The 19618-nt window shown below is 42.8% G+C and overlaps 1 long non-coding RNA gene across 1 annotated transcript; it reads right to left on the bottom strand.

Moving 5' to 3' along the window:
* Positions 1-6493: 6493 nt before the first annotated feature.
* Positions 6494-18416, bottom strand: LOC129380252 (uncharacterized). The gene is made up of 3 exons (XR_008608279.1): positions 18314-18416; positions 8473-8538; positions 6494-6664 (listed from the first exon to the last, which is right to left on the bottom strand). It is a non-coding gene; the product is annotated as an uncharacterized lncRNA (long non-coding RNA).
* Positions 18417-19618: the final 1202 nt, after the last annotated feature.

Below are 19618 nucleotides of genomic sequence, written 5' to 3' on the forward strand. Positions count from 1 at the left end.
TTATAGATATTCAATTTCACTACATTCTTTCGAACTAGGCGTTCTGAAAGTTAGCGGCAGCTCCAGTTGAGCTTTGGAGGTGGCAGCGCTTGCATTTCCCGCTGATGGCTGCAAAGAAATCTTACGAGCGTAATATAGAGACAATCGTAATGTACGTATGAGATATTTATGTGTAGTGAGGCTATCATGAAACCAATATAACACCGCGAACAGCTATACTTAAATAGTTGATATACGCTCACAGCAAAGCGGCGGATTGGCCGCGGAGGCGTCCGCCTCTTTTGCGGTTCATGTAGCGCAAGCCATCGAACACTGCGCGTCGTGCCACCGCGTCTCCAGCCGCCGCCCAATTGTTATTTCTCGTGAGGGATTATTCGCTGCATGAGGCTTTGATGTACGTATGTACTGTTGATGGCGCGTGGTGATCAATACGGCCAAAATATATAGGGAGGGGGAGGCAGGCGCACCCCCAATGTTTTTTTTTTTCTTTGATACGCCAGTAGTTAAAGCTAATACATCTTCCAGGTAGACGACCTATCTGTAGCATGTGTAAAAAGATAATCACTGGGCGCACTCTATGTTACCTGAATGTGCACTCGAGGGAGTACACAGCCAGGTAACATAGAGTGCCCACACAGGTAACATAGTGCTCATATATATATATATATATATATATATATATATATATATATATATATATATATATATATATATATATATATATATGTAGAAGTAAAAGTATGTAAATTAAGTAGATTATTTCCCAAACTGGAGGCGAAGCGGAGCATCTGCAAGACGCCTGCTATGAGAACCGTCTTAAACATTCAATCAACTATATTTGATAGCTTAGCTGGCACAAAACTTTCATGAAAGTTTTGCATATTAGGTTAAATACTGCAGATTCCTGCATTTGACTTGCTACTGGAGAATAGCAGGTTAAAAAAATAAGAAATACTTTATATCTTAAGAGAATGCATAGCATAAATCATTTGTATACACCATCCTATTTCATGGCATGCTCAATTTTCCGCACAATATAGCCACAATTAGTGCCGGTCGGTATGTCTAGTGTGAGGGGGGCAAGCAGCGCCTTTCCCCTGAATCTGGCAGTGACTCACATACAGTACAGATAGCTCTAACTGTACTATTTGCAAAAGATGCTCACTGCGCACATTCTGTTACCTACATGTGCACTCAAGTGCACATGTAGGTAACATATAGAGAGTGCATGCACCATATATAGATTAATGCTCTATGTTACCTACGTGTGCACTGAAGTGCACACCTAGGTAACATCCCACCGTAAACACAAAGGGCACATCCTACAATAATTATAATAATGGTTGTTTTCTTGGGGCAAAGGAAAGGATAAGTCAAGATTTAGTACTTACAATGACTCTGCAGAGTGTATCAATGACTGTCACACAGTACAGATATATCTGCCTGTATTATATGTACAGAGAGTTGTTATGTGCGCTCTATGTCACCTACATGTGCACTCAAGTGTACACTCAGGTAACACATAGTACACACCCAGTTAACATCCTGCCGTAAACATAAAGGACACATCCTAGAGGCATAATAAAGGTCACTTCCTCAAGGTATACGTTAGGATGAGTAAACATGTGGTACACACAAAGTTGGCGTCCCGGAGGTCACACAAAGGACAAGGAATCATAAAGGTCACATAGGGCACAAGAAGGAAACATAAAGGAAACATAAAGGCAATGACCATTTTCATAGGGGACCGCAAGGCGATTTTTCATTCACTTTTATTTCCATTATTTATCCTGTCTTTATTTCATTCACTAGGCGCAAGTAAGTTCCCCTATGTTGTCCTTGGTGTGAGTGCTTGTTGACGTCTTATGATATATGTATATATATATATATATATATATATATATAGTAAGTTGAGGAGAAGACAAACGTCCCTACAAGCAGTGACCAACAACCGTTGATTGAACGCATGCTGCTTTCCCATCGGCGTCCGGTGTAATTGACCAGTGCCCTGGCTGTATGTTCGCAAACGGCATTGCCTCCATCTTAAATATGGGCAAGATGGCGGAGAAATCTAACAAAATTTAAGTCTGGAGTTTGACATGCCAAAACCACGCTTTCATTGTGAGCCACGCCGTAGTAAGAGACTCCGGATTGATTTTTACCACCTGGGGTTCCTTAACCTGTACCAAACACCCGTTGCACTGGCGTTTTTGCATTTCTCCCCAATAGAAATGCAGCCGCCGCGGCGACATTAAATCCCGCGTACCGGGGTTAGTAGCGCCACGCCTCAGCCACTAGGCAACCGCGGTGGGTGCGGCGAAGAAAGTAGTGAACATACGTGTAGTTTTTAAAGAGTGCGTTTCGCATACATGTTACTCCTTAGCGCAGATTAGAACGAAACGAAAAGTTTCGCCCATATCTACGACACGGCGATCATATTTTACATGTTGACCAAAGTCCTTTCTGTGACAGAGATGGTGTGCTGGCCAATGTGCTGGGAATTTCCTTCGCCATGAAGCACAATTTGCGCTGCTATACTTTTCCGGTCACAAATCGTATAGCGCAGAAGCACACGCACAAATGTTTAAAGAATGGACGAAAGACTGTCTGCGGTTTGCCACGATGTCGAAGTAACAAACATCGACATTTCTGTAATTTTCTGGTCAATAGTTCACTTCGCAAGGTTGCTGCACGCATAACTTTTTTTTTAAATCCAAGCGATACGAAATGTGTGCACACACATGGCGCGGCGTTTGCGACGTTTGAATTTGGCGCCATTTCCCGTACACTCCTTTACCTCCGGCCGGTGCGCAGCTTAACTGCGATAAGGAAAGTAGTTCATCAAATGAGCGAAGCAGAAAACTTTCATAAACTTGCAAATCGCAGCAATTGTTCAAAAATAACATTATATTTCAAAATTTGTTAATAAATGTTACCATTCGTGATGGTTGCGCGTGTATTTACAATTTCCTATGTTAGAATTCGTGATAAGGGTGCATTTTTCAGCGTGTACTTATATGATTGCGCGTTCGCGCTGTTGACGCTTCGGCGCATTCCGGGATTTTATGCACGCCGTTTGCTTGAGGGCTTCCTGCGTTTTCTGCCTTTTTTGTGTGCTTTGCTGTGACTTCTTCAGAATTTTCCTGCGTGTTCCTCGCTTTTTATGGGCTTGTTTCCCCGAAGATCGCCATGATCGGCTCCGACTCAACGACATCAAAGGTAAGTGAGTGTTTCGAATTCCCCTTGTTGGTCCATTGCGACGCGGTGAACGAAAGCGTGGAAAAGCGTTCAGCGCCTGTGCGTGTCTTCTGAGCGCCTCTTTTCTAGTTTTCATACCTAGTACTCTCCATCCGTTGCGAGAATTGGTTGTACAGCGCTAGATTTGTTGTATATAACATGCGATTTTGTCCCAGTGTAACTTCGCGCTCCGCTTGTGGTGACGTAAGGCAGTTATTCGGTGCCAACTAAAACAGGGCATGTTCTACGCCACAATTTGTGGTGCCGTGTTCGAGCACCGATTGAGTTAGCCTTATTAATGACCGCAAAACAATGCGACGTGAAACCATCCGAACTGTACTGTAATCGAAAATATTTAGTTTGCGCCACGCCCCCTACTACATCGCGCGTGTTCGGGCTTGTAGCAACGAGGGGCGGTGGGATCAGCGAAAATGTATTCTGCTGCGCTGCTCGGTTTAGGATCGTGTGCCCCCGCGTTGCTGCAAGGCCACTGAGACGCCGTGCGGCCGACATTCGTGCGATCAAAAAACACACAGCAGGCTATGGCGTGATAATAATAATCCTCAGATGCTTGTGCAGTGGCAATGACGTTTTGTGGCCTCCAGGGTGATTTGAGCTAGAGTGCAGGTAGCGGCCTGTATGTGTTGGTTTCCGGCACATTGAGGAATTTAGCGAGTCTCTGGTTCGATTAATTTGTAAATCAAAGAAGGGAAGGGACTCGTTATTTTCGCCGTCACAAGTGAAGTGAATGTCCGGTTCTATGGAGCTTAGGGGGTTGAGTTAATGGTTACTTGTCCTGATTTTTTAACGCAGAAAGAGTCATCTACGTATATGAGGCGAACTTGCGGTTTTGGTTCAAATTTGGTTTTCCCTAAAGCTTCACATAACCAGGTATTCTGTTTCCTTGTGAACGTGAAAAAGAGGGATGTCTTCCATTAACGGATTTACGAATTAACTGAAAAGGAGACTCTACATTGCTCAGTCTACCAGAAACCAACACACGTGGGCCGCTACATACTCTGCAATTCTAATTATCCTGCAAGCCGACGGCAGCGGCGGCACCCGCCGTGAGAGGAAAAGGAAAAAGAACCCGAAAGCATGCCTTCGCGCATAGTGTTCGCCGTAAGCGTTTCCGGTTAAAGATTACGGTTGCATAAGCTGCAGTTCCCTGGAAGCAGCAACCGAAGCATAGGAAGCAAGGAGGGACGTAAGTGCACTTTCATATGTAAACAAAAAGAAATTAATTTAATATTTGTCCTGAAAGCACTTTGGAAAGGCCACGCAAAGTTAGGACTACTTTAGAGCAGCGTGAACAAGATGAGCGGCGAGGGGAACAGCAACATCAATATGCGCAACCGCGTCGTGCTCAGGCTAGGCAGAACCCAATTCATAAATACGTCACATTGGTTTAACGTATCACGTGGTACCGCAGCTTCGCTGGCCAACAACTTTCCCAGCGGGAATTGGAGCCAACATTATTGCCCTTAACTTCCATGTACAATGCTGTGCAATTGTCTGGAGGTTTCACTACAAAAGAAGCAGGGCAAAAATGCAGAAAACACCGAAACGACGGCGTCACCCGCCATAGCGGCGCCTTTTGAATTATAGGTAACTGGATGCCGGGTCTGCAGGAAGGTTCTGCGACGACGCACCGCTGCAATGGGAAGAGGACGTTGAATAAATGTTCGCCGCCACTAGGGATCAGCACCTGTCTTGATGTCCGGCCCTTTCGATGGTTTCGTCGGGGTCCCCAGCAAAAACGGCGAAGCTACGAGCCAACTACACATGTGCTGCCACTTACGGGGGGGTCTTGACGTAAGCGAACGTTTGGAAGACGTGCCACCTGCCCCCCTTGGAGAATCTGCGCTTCTTACTTTCTGACTGTATCCCTGTCTATTCCCTCCTTTCTCTCGTAATCGCGCGTTCTAATTAGCTTGCGACAAGCGATGCTTTCTTTTCGGTGACATAAATCGGTCTCGGAGGGGTAGCTGCTACGACGACTTTTTTTGCTCTCGGACGACGTTCTGCGACGTAAAATTTCCGGTCGCCGATGTTGGGAACGGGTCATTAGGTTGGAGATCTGTGGCTCAAATGGACGCCGCTAACAACAAGTCGATGGCGTTTATAAATCCGAAGAAGCAGGCACAAAGGTAGAGGAAGACACCAACAGAGATGCACTTTAAAAAATCTTTAATTGAGAAGTATGATAGAGAAGAACATCAGTACACTAGATCTGCCGCTGCTGCGTTCATAGAATATGTTCTCCATATGTGCATATCTATATGTTCACTCCAAATCCCTCCATCTCACTTCAGGCGTCCCTCAAGGCTCAGTCGTGGCACCGCCTCCTTTCCTAATATACATTAACGATCTTCAAATGCGTGTATCTCGTCCTATTCGCACGTTCGCTGACGGCTGTGTGATTTATCGTATTGTGACTAAAATCTCTGACGAAGTATCTCTCCTGAATGACCTTAATAATGTGCTGAACTGGTGCAACCGTTGGCAAATCGCCTTGAACCCTAACAAGTGCAAATTTATTTCAATTTCCCGCCATTCGTAATCCTTATCTCGCTACATACGCAATCGCAAATATCCTAGCAGAATCTGTTCCAGCCTATAAGTACTTAGGCGTAACACTATCTTTTTTGAATGTGCATGCGACTAACGTAATTTTGTCAGCGAACAAGACTCTTGGGTTCATGAAACGTCACCTTCGTCATGCTTCACAGCGTATCAAAGTACTCGCACAGCAATAATTTGTGAGACCACAACTGGAATTTTCCACCGCCATCTCGAAACCTCGTCAAACATGTCACCAATGCACTCGAGTCAGTTCAGAATCATGCGACTAGGTTCATCCATTCTTCATATTCACATAACATCAGTATTTCACTCTTAAAGGCAGAATCTACATTGACATTTCTTTATTTTCGTCGTCGTATCGCCACGTTCCCCCTTTACCGCAATTTCTTTTACAGCTTGCTTAGCCACCCACCCTACATCGCACCATCATCTTCACGCATGTCACAGCTCACTAGCCATCTACTCCAATTTTCTCGCCCTCCAACACGAACTGCCTCCTTTTTTCATCGACCTACTCTTGAATGTCGCTGCCATCACGTCATTCAGAATTTCTGGAAACTTGTATTTCACCGTAACACCTGCCTTTTCTTATGTATAAACGTTAACCACCCCTTAGGTAATACCCTAAATGGGACTTTTAAAGTGATAAATTGAAATTATTATACATTAAACAACAATTTATTCCACTTTCTTTCCACGTATCAGATGCTTCATTTACATTGCATCTTGTTTCTGTGAGATTTTACAGAGGAAAATGAAAGGGTGTGTCACTGCAAGGCCTTCAACCCACTGTCGTCAACATGCCAGAATATTTGCAGTCTCTTCCCACTTCGGGCATTTCCTGCAATGTAAAATGTCAAAGAACTGTAATGATACATTTTATGGGAGATCTTCATTAGGGTCATAACGGCGACATAACCCCTTGCAAGGGTAGCTAGTAAAGATTATCCTCAATGCATTCAGAATAGATATAATAGGTATTGCGACTAGTATGCAATCAAACATGCATTGCTCATTGTGGGCAAGCATGCATGGTTTACTATACATTTAATTTGAATGAATTGAAGATAATCATCATGCATGTATCATTCTTGGACGTCATGTCGGTACGGGCTCTTAAGCAGAAATATTACAGGTGGGATACGTGGACGAAGAGCCACCGACCCTGTATTTTAAATGATGTTGTACTGAAAACATACGAATTATACACAAATATGACATTTGAACTCTCTGGATCTATGATTATTAACAAGCTTAACCGTCAAATGCGTCAGACGGATAAATTTATGTAACGTGGGCTTCGCTATTAAGCCATGGCATTCGTGATAGTTTATTTTGCAATCAGAATATTTTATGGAGGATGTAGTCACACAAGACTGGCTGAGTGAGCAATGGGTCAACTAGCAGAAAACGTTCTACTTGTGACACACAACAAATATTTACAAAGCGGAACGGGAACACTTTCAAAATTCTTAAAGTTTGCCTGTGGCAGACAGTGCAATTCCAGTTCACGAGGTGGTCTAGTCGAAGCGGCGGACATCACTCGTAGAAAAAATTGAAGTGTATAATCGACTAACGAACAAAAATTCATTTAATAATTTTTTTTATAAAAAACTTTTTCTTAGTCGTGGAGTTTGCAAGACGGATCCAGTTGGAACAAATTCTCAGGATGACACCAGCTTCAAGATATTATTTCCCGGCCTTTGCGCAGAAATGCATTGGCGTTCCGGTTACTTTTCACTTGAATGCATAAAACGACGTTTTGTTAAGAAAGTAACTAGATCACCAATGCACTTCCTTGCAAAGTTTAAGAATTAATATCGTGAAACTGGTGTCATTCTGAGAATGCATTCCAAGTGGATCCACCTTGTGAAATCCGCGGCTAGAATTTTCGACTTGCAATATGGGCCGTAATGTAATTAGTTCAAACATTGTAAGCTCCTTTTGTTAATTAGTCGACTATGCAGTTGAATTTTTTGTGCGAATACTGTTCGCCGCTTTGAATAAACCACCTCGTGAACTAGAATTGTGCTATCTACCACAGGCAGCCTTTTAAACATTGCGAAAATGTTCGCGGAGCACCCGGTATAAAGCTTTCCGTGCATGCATGAATAAAAAAATAGCACGCTGAGCCTAATATTAGAAATATGGACAGTTGCACACAAGTTAATTTCGCGATTTACACTCGTGTAGCTCGTGGCAAATGCAGGTAGAGGCTAACTTTTGATTAAAAGTTTACTAAAGGACAGTAAATTGCCGTCATATATTGACTTAATTTAAAGATGCATCGCTTGATGTTCTGTTTCCGAGTGCTTATCTCGTTTCTTGACTTGGGTCAGAAAATTGAATAAGCCAGAAGCTGAAGCATTTGATTGGGTCAGCTCCACGATCACCCACTTGTCATAGTATTTTATTATTAGCGAGAAGTCAGAGTCATATTCTTCCTGATATATAGATTCAGGCATGCTGAGTTATTTAGAAATGTCTTGTATTCGCATTACTGCACTATGAAAAGAAAAGCTTTTTATATTACGTTGTTATAGGTGGAAAGATGAGAGGAATGCAATAATAAATCTTGCACATCTTAGCGCAAGCTTCGCCTATAAAATCATCTGTGCTGATTTCAAAATAAACCAAAGTAAAACGTACGAGAATGTCTCATTCATCCTGTTTCGATCATTTTTGTTTATTGCTATGAAGTGTTCCGAGCCGAATCTGTGGGAAAAAAACAAGATAAATTAAATGTTTAATATCAGCATAGTAAGCCATGAAACATCTAGAAAAGATGGGGAAAATATCTCCCGTATATGAGTGAGGATCACGCGAAGGTCTTATAACTCGCTTCACACATGTGTAATTTCACTACTAGCTAGCCTCAAAAACATGTATCAGTACCGGCACTTGATTTCACTTGTGTAGCTATCAAGCAGTGATTGATTACTCTACCACTACTTTCCTTACTATTTTACTAACGTGACACAAATACTGTACTTGAAGGTGGTGGCTGGGCTATTTTAATGCCCCCTCTGCAGCCCTTCTGAAAAGCGTTAGCGCAACCAGGTTCGCATCTGAGTGAATTCTTAGAGAAGATCAACAAGGTGTGCATTAGCTATCTTCACTAAGAATTGTTTTTGATTATATTTTCCGTATTATTCTTTGGTTGTCTTGTGAAGGCATCTGGTAGCAAAACTGGGAACACTCTTGATGTGCATGCTGAAGGCAAGGGCTCTATGTACTGTAAGAACACCTTGCTTTCAAAGTTGTGCATCGTTACTCAATGCCAGGGTACACGTGGCTGAGTCATGTGTGAATCGAAGCACTTCCTTATTGCCGTGTTTAGAGGAAAGCGCTCTAGAAAAGGCCAGTAAAAAGTGATAAGAAATATTCACAGATGATTGCCTGGCAACAACGTTAAAAAAAAAAACCTATGCTGCGAGCCGTATAAGCGCCACTTAGATTTTTCGACCAATATTTGGTGGACTTGCACCCGGCATCCTTTTCTTGTTTGCAACAAGAACCTAACGTAACTCCAATGGAAGCCAGAAAACGTAATCGTTGCTTAAAAAACGGTGGCAAATTTGAAGTAAAATTTATACGAAGCGGCAAACTATTCAGCCCTTAGTATGTTGTTCTGGGGCCCCAATCGCAATAATTGGTGTAATGAGCAACATCTACTTCAAACGGATGAAAACGTATGGCTTTACCGGCCAAAATCTTCTGCCTAAACTAGAGAAGTCGTAGAGTGAGCCAAGTAAAGAAGAATTATGAAGCAGCTCATAGCGCCTGTGAAGGCCACATAGACATGTTTTAAGGAAAAAGACAATAGTATGAAATAAAACCTCATAGGTTATTTTGCCAGGAGACGTACGCAAATCTGCGAGCTTGCAGTGTTCATGTTATCCAAAGATAGCAGAAGTACGCTGATTGTGCGTGGTAGGTTACCGATGTACATATTTTCATCCTTTTGGACACTGTAGTTGCCACCAATTAATATGCTCAGAGCAGGTGCGTCACCTGTTACAGTTTCTTCTGTCAAATGTCGAGCTGATTACAGCGCAAGCATAAATGAAGTGTGGACACATCTTAAAAACTATGTCATATATTTTATAGCTAACTTTACTCCCACAAGGAGAAAGGCTGCAAGAAGTCACGGTTTATCAATTATTCGCAAAATGATTGAATTAAAACACCAGAACAAACGAGTAATAAATTCCCAAGAAATAGAAGGAAACAGTAGGTCTTAGATGGCATAGATCACGTCGTTCTCAAAAGGCAAAATACGCAGTGCTAACCACCGCTTTTTCGGACACACATTACTCAGCTTTATTGAAAACTCCGCTGATAAATTTTGGCTCTACATGCGCACTAAACGTGCACCCCAAACGACTTTACAGGCCGCGGGCAGAAAGATCAATGCAAATCTTTTCAATTCCTACTTCCACTCAATTTTAGCACAGCATAGCGCCATTCAAGCGTGCCCTGATTACAGGGATCAAGTTATTACACTACCATCTTTCGAAATCATAGCATCTGCGATTCTTTAACTGCTCCCAAAACTTGATAACAAAAGCAGTGGCTCGGACGAAATACCGAACAATTTCTTGAAACGCTATTCTGAACCGGGTAAAAATAGCACCGTCTCATATTTATGATATAAATTCGCAATTACCGCTTTCCCGAAGACTCGAGGATATCCAAGGGAATAACGGCGCACAATTCTGGCAACATATCACCCCGTAAAACTACAGTCCAATTTCTCTCACTGGAAGAGAGTAACCTGATCTCCCTTTCTGAGCATCGTTTCAGAAGTGGGCTATCGAGAGTCACCCATCATGTCGAAGCAACGCATGACTTGGCACTGGCCATAATAACCACTCACATTTTTTTTAGATGTATCGGAAGCCTTTGACCATATGTCATATACTAAACTCATCTGTAAGTTTTCAGAAAAACTTGGAAATTTTCCAGTGGTGAACAGGGTTATAAGTTACCTTTCTGATGACTAACTTTTCGTGCAACACAATTAACATTGTTCTGACACAGTTAAGGTCTTTTCGGGTGTCCCGCAGGGATTCGTATTGGCTCCACTCCGATAAAATTAGGTGTTTCGCAGACGATTGCATGCGCTACAGCAAAATTCAAGACCCTAACCATTAAATGGCCGTTAATAATTCTCTAAGAAAATTAGCCCAGTGGTGTCGAAACTAGCAGATGGTAGCGGTTATTGAAGAAAGGGTCACAATGACTATAACAAAGAAGAAATGGGAACTTTCATTCCCTTACTCATTTAGTCGCGTAAGCCTTCGAGCGGTAACTCAGTACAAATACTTAGGGGTTTCAATAAATTCTGATCCTAGCTGGAAAACTCAAGTGCAACACGTGCCAAAAAGGCAATGAATGAGTTATTTTTTCCCTAAACGCAGCCTCTGCAATGCAACTTAAGAAACCACTCACTTGTCATACGTCACGTTTATCTGACCAATCCTATAATATGCATAGGTAGTGTGGTTTCCTATCACGAATAGAAGCACTTTTGCACTTGGGAGTGTACAGCGCATGGTGATAAGATTCATCTTTAATCTTTACAAACGAACCGATTCACCTATTGAGCTTCTGCAGCATGCGGAACCAGCTACACTACGCGACAGAGCAAAGATACACCGCCTGAATTTTTTTTTTATCAATTTCTGAATCGTCACTTCTAAACTAACCCTGTAATTTTCATTAACATAAAGGCAAAAAGGAAAAGCGCGCGAAAAGCACCACTCGATGTACGAAGAATGCTTAAGTAATAACAATGCGTTTCGTTTTTCTTTTTCCCTCAAGTAACCAGGAAAGCGAACGCGCTTGACCGATTTCATGTTGAGCAGCAAACACTAGAAACGTTCGTAGATGAAATTGATGAGTGTACACTACCTGTGCTCCCCCCAAAGGGACAAACTTGTAGTGTTCCATTATTTTAGGCTGTTTGTTATTTATTAAATTAATATATCGAGTACAATACTAGTGCCTGCATGTTATTTGTATAATGTACTGACTCCTTTGAGGAATGGGCGCCTAATACAGGAGTGGGTACATTTTGTAATTTGTTACTGAAAGAATAATTTAATGACAGCGAGTGTTATCAAACAAGGTAATCGTCACCGGAAAATGTAATTGAATATCCATATTGCCAGAGAACCTATATGAATAAAATTATTTACATGCACTTTGTTATGCAAAAGTATGTGTGGCGGTACCTGCTTCATCATCATCATCATCATCATCATCATCATCATCATCATCCTATTTTATGTCAACTGCTGGACGAAGGCCTCTGCCAGCGATCTCCAATTACCGCTGCCCTGCGCAGTTATTCCAACTTACGCGTGCAAACTTCCTAATTTCATCACCCCAGCTAGTGTTCTGCCGTCGTCGACTGCACTTCCCTTCTCTTAACACTCATTCTGCAACTATAATGGCACACCGGTTATCCGTCTTACCCATTTTCTTTCTCTAAAAATGTCAACTACAACGTCTACTATCCACGTTTGCCCTCTGATCCACACCACTCTCTTCCTCTCTCTTCATTTAATGCCTAATATTTGTCGTTGCAAGTGCCTCGATTGGCCATTCGCGCGGAAATGTTGCCTCTGCTCCAGGCCTCATTTCACGCTTGGAAAAATATTTTTATGTAGCACGTATAGAGCAACAGAAAGCTGTGTCGGGAGCTTTTCATGCTTCTCTGCAGTTTTGTGATTGACACTTTTCATCTAATTATAACATTTGAGAAGCTGAAGAATTAATTTAAGCAATTATGGAATTACGCGGAATGAACAAAATAATCTCGACATACCGAAGCGATGGCAGACATCAATTGTTCTGACAGGAAGCACCACGGCTCTGCCCAGGTCCGCAGCATTTTCTCATTTTAAATGTTAGTGCATGATACTTGGGGCAGCGTATATATATATATACATATATATAATGTCCTTAAATATATGTATATATGTGCTTGCACATATATGTATGCAGCGGTGGCGTAGCGGTAGAACATCCACCTCGCGTGCAAGGGGACCGTGGCTCGAATCCCGGTGCCGCGCAATTTTCCACCGGATTAAAAAAAATTCCGCGTGTTGATAAAATTGCATAACCAGGCCTGGATTGTGGCCTAATCCCGGCGACCAGAACCAGTAACGCACTCCCTCACCAGAGCAGGATTGGCCACCCTGCTGCAGTACTTGACCACAACCTCCTATATCAACACAACAATCAAACCCCGGCACTCAGTCCCCAGCCGCTGACTGACCACGGCGGCGGTCAGACCTGCGACTCAGCAGAGGGTGCTCAGAATCCCTGGCTCCGGACAGGCCGCCATTGGAATCTGAACCTGGCAACGTTTAACGCTAGAACGATATCTAGTGAGGCGAGTCTACCAGTGCAATTGGAGGAATTAGAGGGCAGTAAATGGGATATACTAGGGCTTAGTGAAGTTAGGAGGACAAAAGAAGCATGTGCAGTGCTGAAAAGCGGGCACGTCCTGTGCTACCAAGACTTAGCGGAGAGACAACTAGGAGTCGGATTCCTGATTATTAAGGATATAGCTGGTAACATACAGCAACTCTATAGCAATAACGAGAGGGTGGGAGGTCTTGTGAAAATTATTAAGAGGTACAAATTGAAGGTCGTAAAGGGGTACGCGCCTACATCCAATCGGGCTTAGTGAAGTTAGGAGGACAAAAGAAGCATGTGCAGTGCTGAAAAGCGGGCACGTCCTGTGCTACCAAGACTTAGCGGAGAGACAACTAGGAGTCGGATTCCTGATTATTAAGGATGTAGCTGGTAACATACAGCAACTCTATAGCAATAACGAGAGGGTGGCAGGTCTTGTGAAAATTATTAAGAGGTACAAATTGAAGGTCGTAAAGGTGTACGCGCCTACATCCGATCATGATGACCAGGAAGTCGAAAGCTTCTATGAAGACGTAGAATCGGCGATGGGTAAAGTCAAAACAAAATACAGTATACTTATGGGCGATTTCAATGCCAGGGTAGGCAAGAAGTAGGCCGGAGACAAGTCAGTGGGGGAATATGGCATAGGCTCTAGGAATAGCAAAGGAGAGTTATTAGTAGAGTTTGCAGAACAGAATAATATGCGGATAATGAATACCTTTTTCCGCAAGCGGGTTAGCCGAAAGTGGACGTGGAGGAGCCCGAATGGCGAGACTAGAAATGAAATAGTCCATATTCTCTGCGCTAACCCTGGCATCATACAATATGTCGACGTGCTCGGCAAGGTGCGCTGCAGTGACCATAGGATGGCAAGAACTCCAATTAGCCAAGACTTGAGGAGGGAACGGAAGAAACTGGTACATAAGAAGCCGTTGAATGAGTTAACATTAAGAGGGAAAATAGAACAATTCCGGATGAAGCTACAGACCAGGTATTCGGCTTTAACACATGAAGAGCACCGTAGTGTTGAAGCAATGAAGGACAACTTGATGGGCATCATTAAAGAGTCTGCAATAAAAGTCGGTGGTAACTCCGCTATACAGGATACCAGTAACCTGTCGCAAGAGACGAAAGATCCGATCCAGAATCGCCAATGTATGAAATGTTCTAACCCTACAGATAGAATAGAACTGGCAGAACTTTCCGTGTTAGTCAACAAGCGTAAGACAGCTGACATAAGGAAGTATACTATGGTTAGAATTGAACGTGCTCTCAGGAACGGAGGAAGCCTAGAAGCAGTAAAAAAGAAACTAGGAATATGCAAGAATCAGATGTATGGGTTAAGAGACAAAGCCGCCAATATCATTACTGATATGGATCAAATAGTTGAAGTGGCTGAGCAGTTCTGTAGAGATTTATACAGTACTAGTGGCACCCACGACAATAATAGAAGAGATAATAGTCAATAGGAATTTGAAATCCCACAAGTAACGCCGGAAGAAGTAAAGAAATCTTTGGGAACTATGCAAAAGGGGAAGGCAGCTGGGGAGGATAAGGTAACGGCAGATTTGTTGAAGGTTGGTGGGCAGATTGTTCTAGAAAACTGGCCACCCTGTATACGCAGTGCCTCATGACTTCGAGCGTACCGGAATCTTGGAAGAACGCTAACATATTCCTAATCCATATAAAAGGGGACGCCAAAGACTTTCAAAAATTATAGACCGATCAGCTTACTTTCCGTTGCCTACAATGTATTTACTAAGGTAATTGCACCTAGAATCAGGAACACCTTAGACTTCCGTCAGCCAAAGAACCAGGCAGGATTCCGTAAAGGCTACTCAACAATAGACCACATTCATACTATCAATCAGGTGATAGAGAAATGTGGGGAATGTACCCAACCCTTATAATAGCTTTCATTGATTACGAGAAAGCGTTTGATTTAGTCGAAACCTCAGCAGTCATGGAGGCATTGCGTAATCAGGGTGTAGACGAGCCATATGTAAAAATACTGAAAAATATTTATAGCGGCTCCACAGCCACCGTAGTCCTCCATAAAGAAAGCAACAAAATCCAAAATAAAGAAAGGCGTCAGGCAGGGAGATACGATCCCTCCAGTGTATTCACAGCATGTTTACAGGAGGCATTCAGAGACCTGGATTGGGAAGAATCGGGGATACGTCTTAATGGAGAATACCTTATTGACTTGAGAGCCACTCATGATATTGCCTTGCTTAGTAACTCCGGGGAGCAACTGCAATGCATGCTAACTGGCCTGGAAAGGCAAAGCAGAAGGGTGGGTCCAAAAATTAATCAGCAGCAAACTAAAATATTGTTTAACAGTCTCGGAAGAGAACACCAGTTTACTATAGGTAGCGAGACACTGGAAATGGCAAGGGAGTACATCTACTTAGGAAAGGTAGTGACTGAGGATTCGGGTCATGAGACTAAAATAAACAGAAGAATAAGAATGGGCTGGGGTGCGTTTGGCAGGCATTCTCAGATCATTAACAGCAGGTTGCCATTATCCCTCAAGAGAAAAGTGCATAACAGCTGTGTCTTATCAGTACTCACGTACGGGGCAGAAACCTGGAGGCTTACGAAAAGGGTTCTACTTAAATTGACGACGACGCAACGACCTATGGAAAGAAGAATGATAGATGTAACGTTAAGGTATAAGAAAAGAGCAGATTGGGTGAGGGAACAAACGCGAGGTAATGACATCTTAGTTGAAATAAAGAAAAAGAAATGGGTATGGGCAGCACATGTAATGAGGAGGGAAGATAACCGATGGTCATTGAGGGTTGCGGACTGGATTCCAAAGGAAGGGAAGCGTAGCAGGGGGCGGCAGAAAGCTAGGTGGGCGGATGAGATTAAGAAGTTTGCAGGAACAACATGGTCAGAATTAGTACATGACCGGGGTAGCTGGTGATGTATGAGAGAGGCCTTTGCCCTGCAGTGGGCGTAACCAGGCTGATATATGTATATATATATATATATATATATATATATATATATATATATATATATATATTTATCTATATATAACACGTACGCATGGGGCTTCAGCTAACTTTAATAAGAGTTTACAAATATGTCGATGCAATCTAAGACGACGCGACGAACTGCATGTCGCTGACGTTCTTATCTAGTGTGTCACGCTATCTTTAGTGTTTTGCTTAAATACATAATTAGTCAAGATTGATTTGCCAACTTCTGAAGCATCAAAGCTAGGGAAAAAATTACAATTAGAATGTTGTAGAGCGCTTTGCAAAACGTCTGATTAGACAGTTTCTAACCCGGTGCATATTAACTATTAGTGTTTTTCAGCTTACAGCGGATGCCCACGATATACAAAAAATCTTCCACGTGACATGCCCGCTTGCTCGACCTGGTTGCAATGCTCACAAGCGTCCCACACACTCGCGAATTTATCCGGCTGTGCTGCCGCGGCGTCTGCTTATCGCTATCAGGAACTGCCGCGAGGGAAGCACATCGCTGGCGTAAATCGCACAGCAAACACCTTCGTCAGTGCCTTGCCTCCTTTTAAGCGGCAGCACCCCCTGCGAGATGGTATGTTCGTTTCTACGTGGACAGTTTGGGAGCGCGACAATCGCGTCGCGCAAGCGAGTATGTCACGCGGTATTTTTTTCTATAACATGGGCATCCGCAGTAACCTGAAAAACACTAATACGTAATACATAGAAAGTTAGGAACTGTCTAATCAGGCGTTTTGAAATGCGCGCTACAACTTTATCATTGCAGTTTTTAGCATAACTTCTTTGCTTCAGATGTTGGTTATTTATCTTGACTAACTATCTAATTAAGCAACATAAAAAATTGCGTGCTCGTCGTCTTAGAGTACATCGGCATGTTTTTAAACATCTGCTAAAGTTAGCTGAAACACCCTTTATATATATATATATATATATATATATATATATATATATATATATATATATATATGTGTGTGTGTGTGTGTGTGTGTGTGTGTGTGTGTGTGTGTGCGTTGATTGAGAGATTGAGAATGTGTGTGTGTGTGTGTGACAGAGAGAGAGCTTCTCAGCTAGCTTTATACAATGCGTTTGAGAAAAAAACTTGTAAAAATAGTACAGGATACCTTGTAAGAATCTACGACGCTCGGTCGTCCGACCTCGGGAAACCGACAAGAGTAAGTCTTACAATTTCATCTTGCACCGTGTGTCAAATCCCTTTTTTTTTTTCGTTGAGCTAACTTTAAGGGGCAAATAGGCTTTATATGTGCATCATGATAGTAACTTCGGCAGTTATGTAATCGGTGCGATGTTTTACCTCAGCAGCCGATGAATGGTGCGAAGACTGGCTGAACGATGGCCAGCAGCCTAATTTTGTCGTCGTTATTGCATGTATGTTTTCCGCATGCGACTGCACGCCGTCGTCGGTCACACAGGCATCGTTGTCTTTGTAAAGCAACAAAATGTAGTTCAGCGGCACTGTCTTTTCGTCTACTGGACTATCGATCGTAACATCGGCCTATTGTTGGCATTGGTGTCCTTCTGGTATAGCGTGACGGGGCCTTAAGCGACCTTTACCAAAGGTTCAGTCTAGACGGCAAGGCAAAATCGCTACACACTCGAGAGCCCAGAATCTGTTGTTTTACTACTGCCATAATGAAATTCCTTATATGCTTCTGCAAGTTCATAAACAAGTTTGTTGAATTCTACCTTCATGGAAGCGACGGTAGAATGTCACGCATCCCTATGGTCTGCGCTGAACGGGGCGCACAAATACCGCTTCCCGACGCTCATATGCTCGTAACTCATTGCAAGAGCGTGACTGGGATGAAGCGACTCACTTTCAACGTGCCCTCAAGGAGCCCAAGCAAAATGTCTGACATCGAATGCGATCTTATACGCGAATAAAAGGTGGCAATAAATAACGTTTTTTTATTTTCAACAAGAACCCACAATAACTCGATTAGAGCATCAACGAGTGACGAGCGCCTGCAGCATCTTACTTACTTCTTTTACGCTGTCAGATGCTACCTGTCCAGAAAAAAGAAGCTTAATTTTCTACTCACATCATTGTTGTCGCCTTCAGAGTCGTCCAATACACTCCACTTCCATACCAGTGCCGTATAACCGCAGCGCTTGTGTTCTGGGTGCAAAATGTTCCGTTTGTCGCGAACCCTGCATAATGAAACTGAGATTCAAGGCAAGAAGCCAGGCAAATTGCTTCCATTGTACTTTAATGGAAAGGTTTTGCAAAAATGTTCAACTATATCTGTTTTCCGCACAGAAACAGTGTTCAGAAAAGTGGGGATATATTAGGCAATTCCGTGTAAGCTCATGAAATCTTCATCCGTTAAAATATCTCCTCATCTATTTCTTTATTCATATATATTATTATCAACGTCAGCAGCTAGCTATAACTTGGACCGGTCACGCCTAACAAATATTGGTGTGTTAAATTGCAGTGACGCAAAATATAACTAGAGTGGTTTGGTACTATACAAATTTAGGTGGTGCTTCACAACGCATTAGAGAAGTGGCAACAAACTGCGTGATATTATCACATTTGCCATGGCTTTCATTAAAAAAATAGAAATACATCTGATATTATAGTATTAGCAGTGTCATTCAGTAATTTTCTACTGGTCACGATACTCCGGCCTAACGTTATGCCCGCAGTGGGAGCACAGTGGTGCTGGCACAGACAGATATAAGGCATCGAAGCGTGACGCCGAGCGGAAACTGTAATTTTCGGCGTGTGAGTAATGTGCGCACCTTGTGCAGTTTAGTGCTTCCTTTCTGCGCATATCTACAAATGTGAATACAGTGATGCTGCATGAAAACACTGCCTAATAATTAGTCAGTGCCTGGAAGTTGGTCCTCTTGCAACTGTGCCAACAAAAAGCATTCTTGTTTTGTGTATTTACCGACGGGGTACTTCAAGGCAAGTTGAGGTGAAGCATGACACGTCGAATGAGTGTCGGCTTGACATTTCACTGAAAATACTTTAGAATTTGTAAAAGGTAATTTTGATGCCAATGACCTTATTTGTGCAGACGTGTGAAAAACAGCAGAAAGGAGGAGCAAAGAAAGTGAGAAGCAAGAGAAGTTAACCAGCAATGCGTCTCTTTGGTTACTGTGCACTGTGGAACGGGAAAGAAGGAATAAAAAAATGGTAGAGAGAAGAGCCCGGCAAAATACGTGGTGTCTTCGCGCACAGGCAGGTAAAGTCGCAACAAGTCCATAGGGCAGTCACACCCAAGAAAGACAACAATGTCTCCACAGCCTTGAAGTCCGACTAACGACGGGGACGTTCTTAGAGTAGCCCCTGTACATACAACGGCCGATCGTACAGTCGTCGCAATGCGATGCAC

The sequence above is a fragment of the Dermacentor andersoni genome, chromosome 10 (genome assembly GCF_023375885.2).
Source record: "Dermacentor andersoni chromosome 10, qqDerAnde1_hic_scaffold, whole genome shotgun sequence".
NCBI lineage: Eukaryota > Metazoa > Arthropoda > Arachnida > Ixodida > Ixodidae > Dermacentor > Dermacentor andersoni.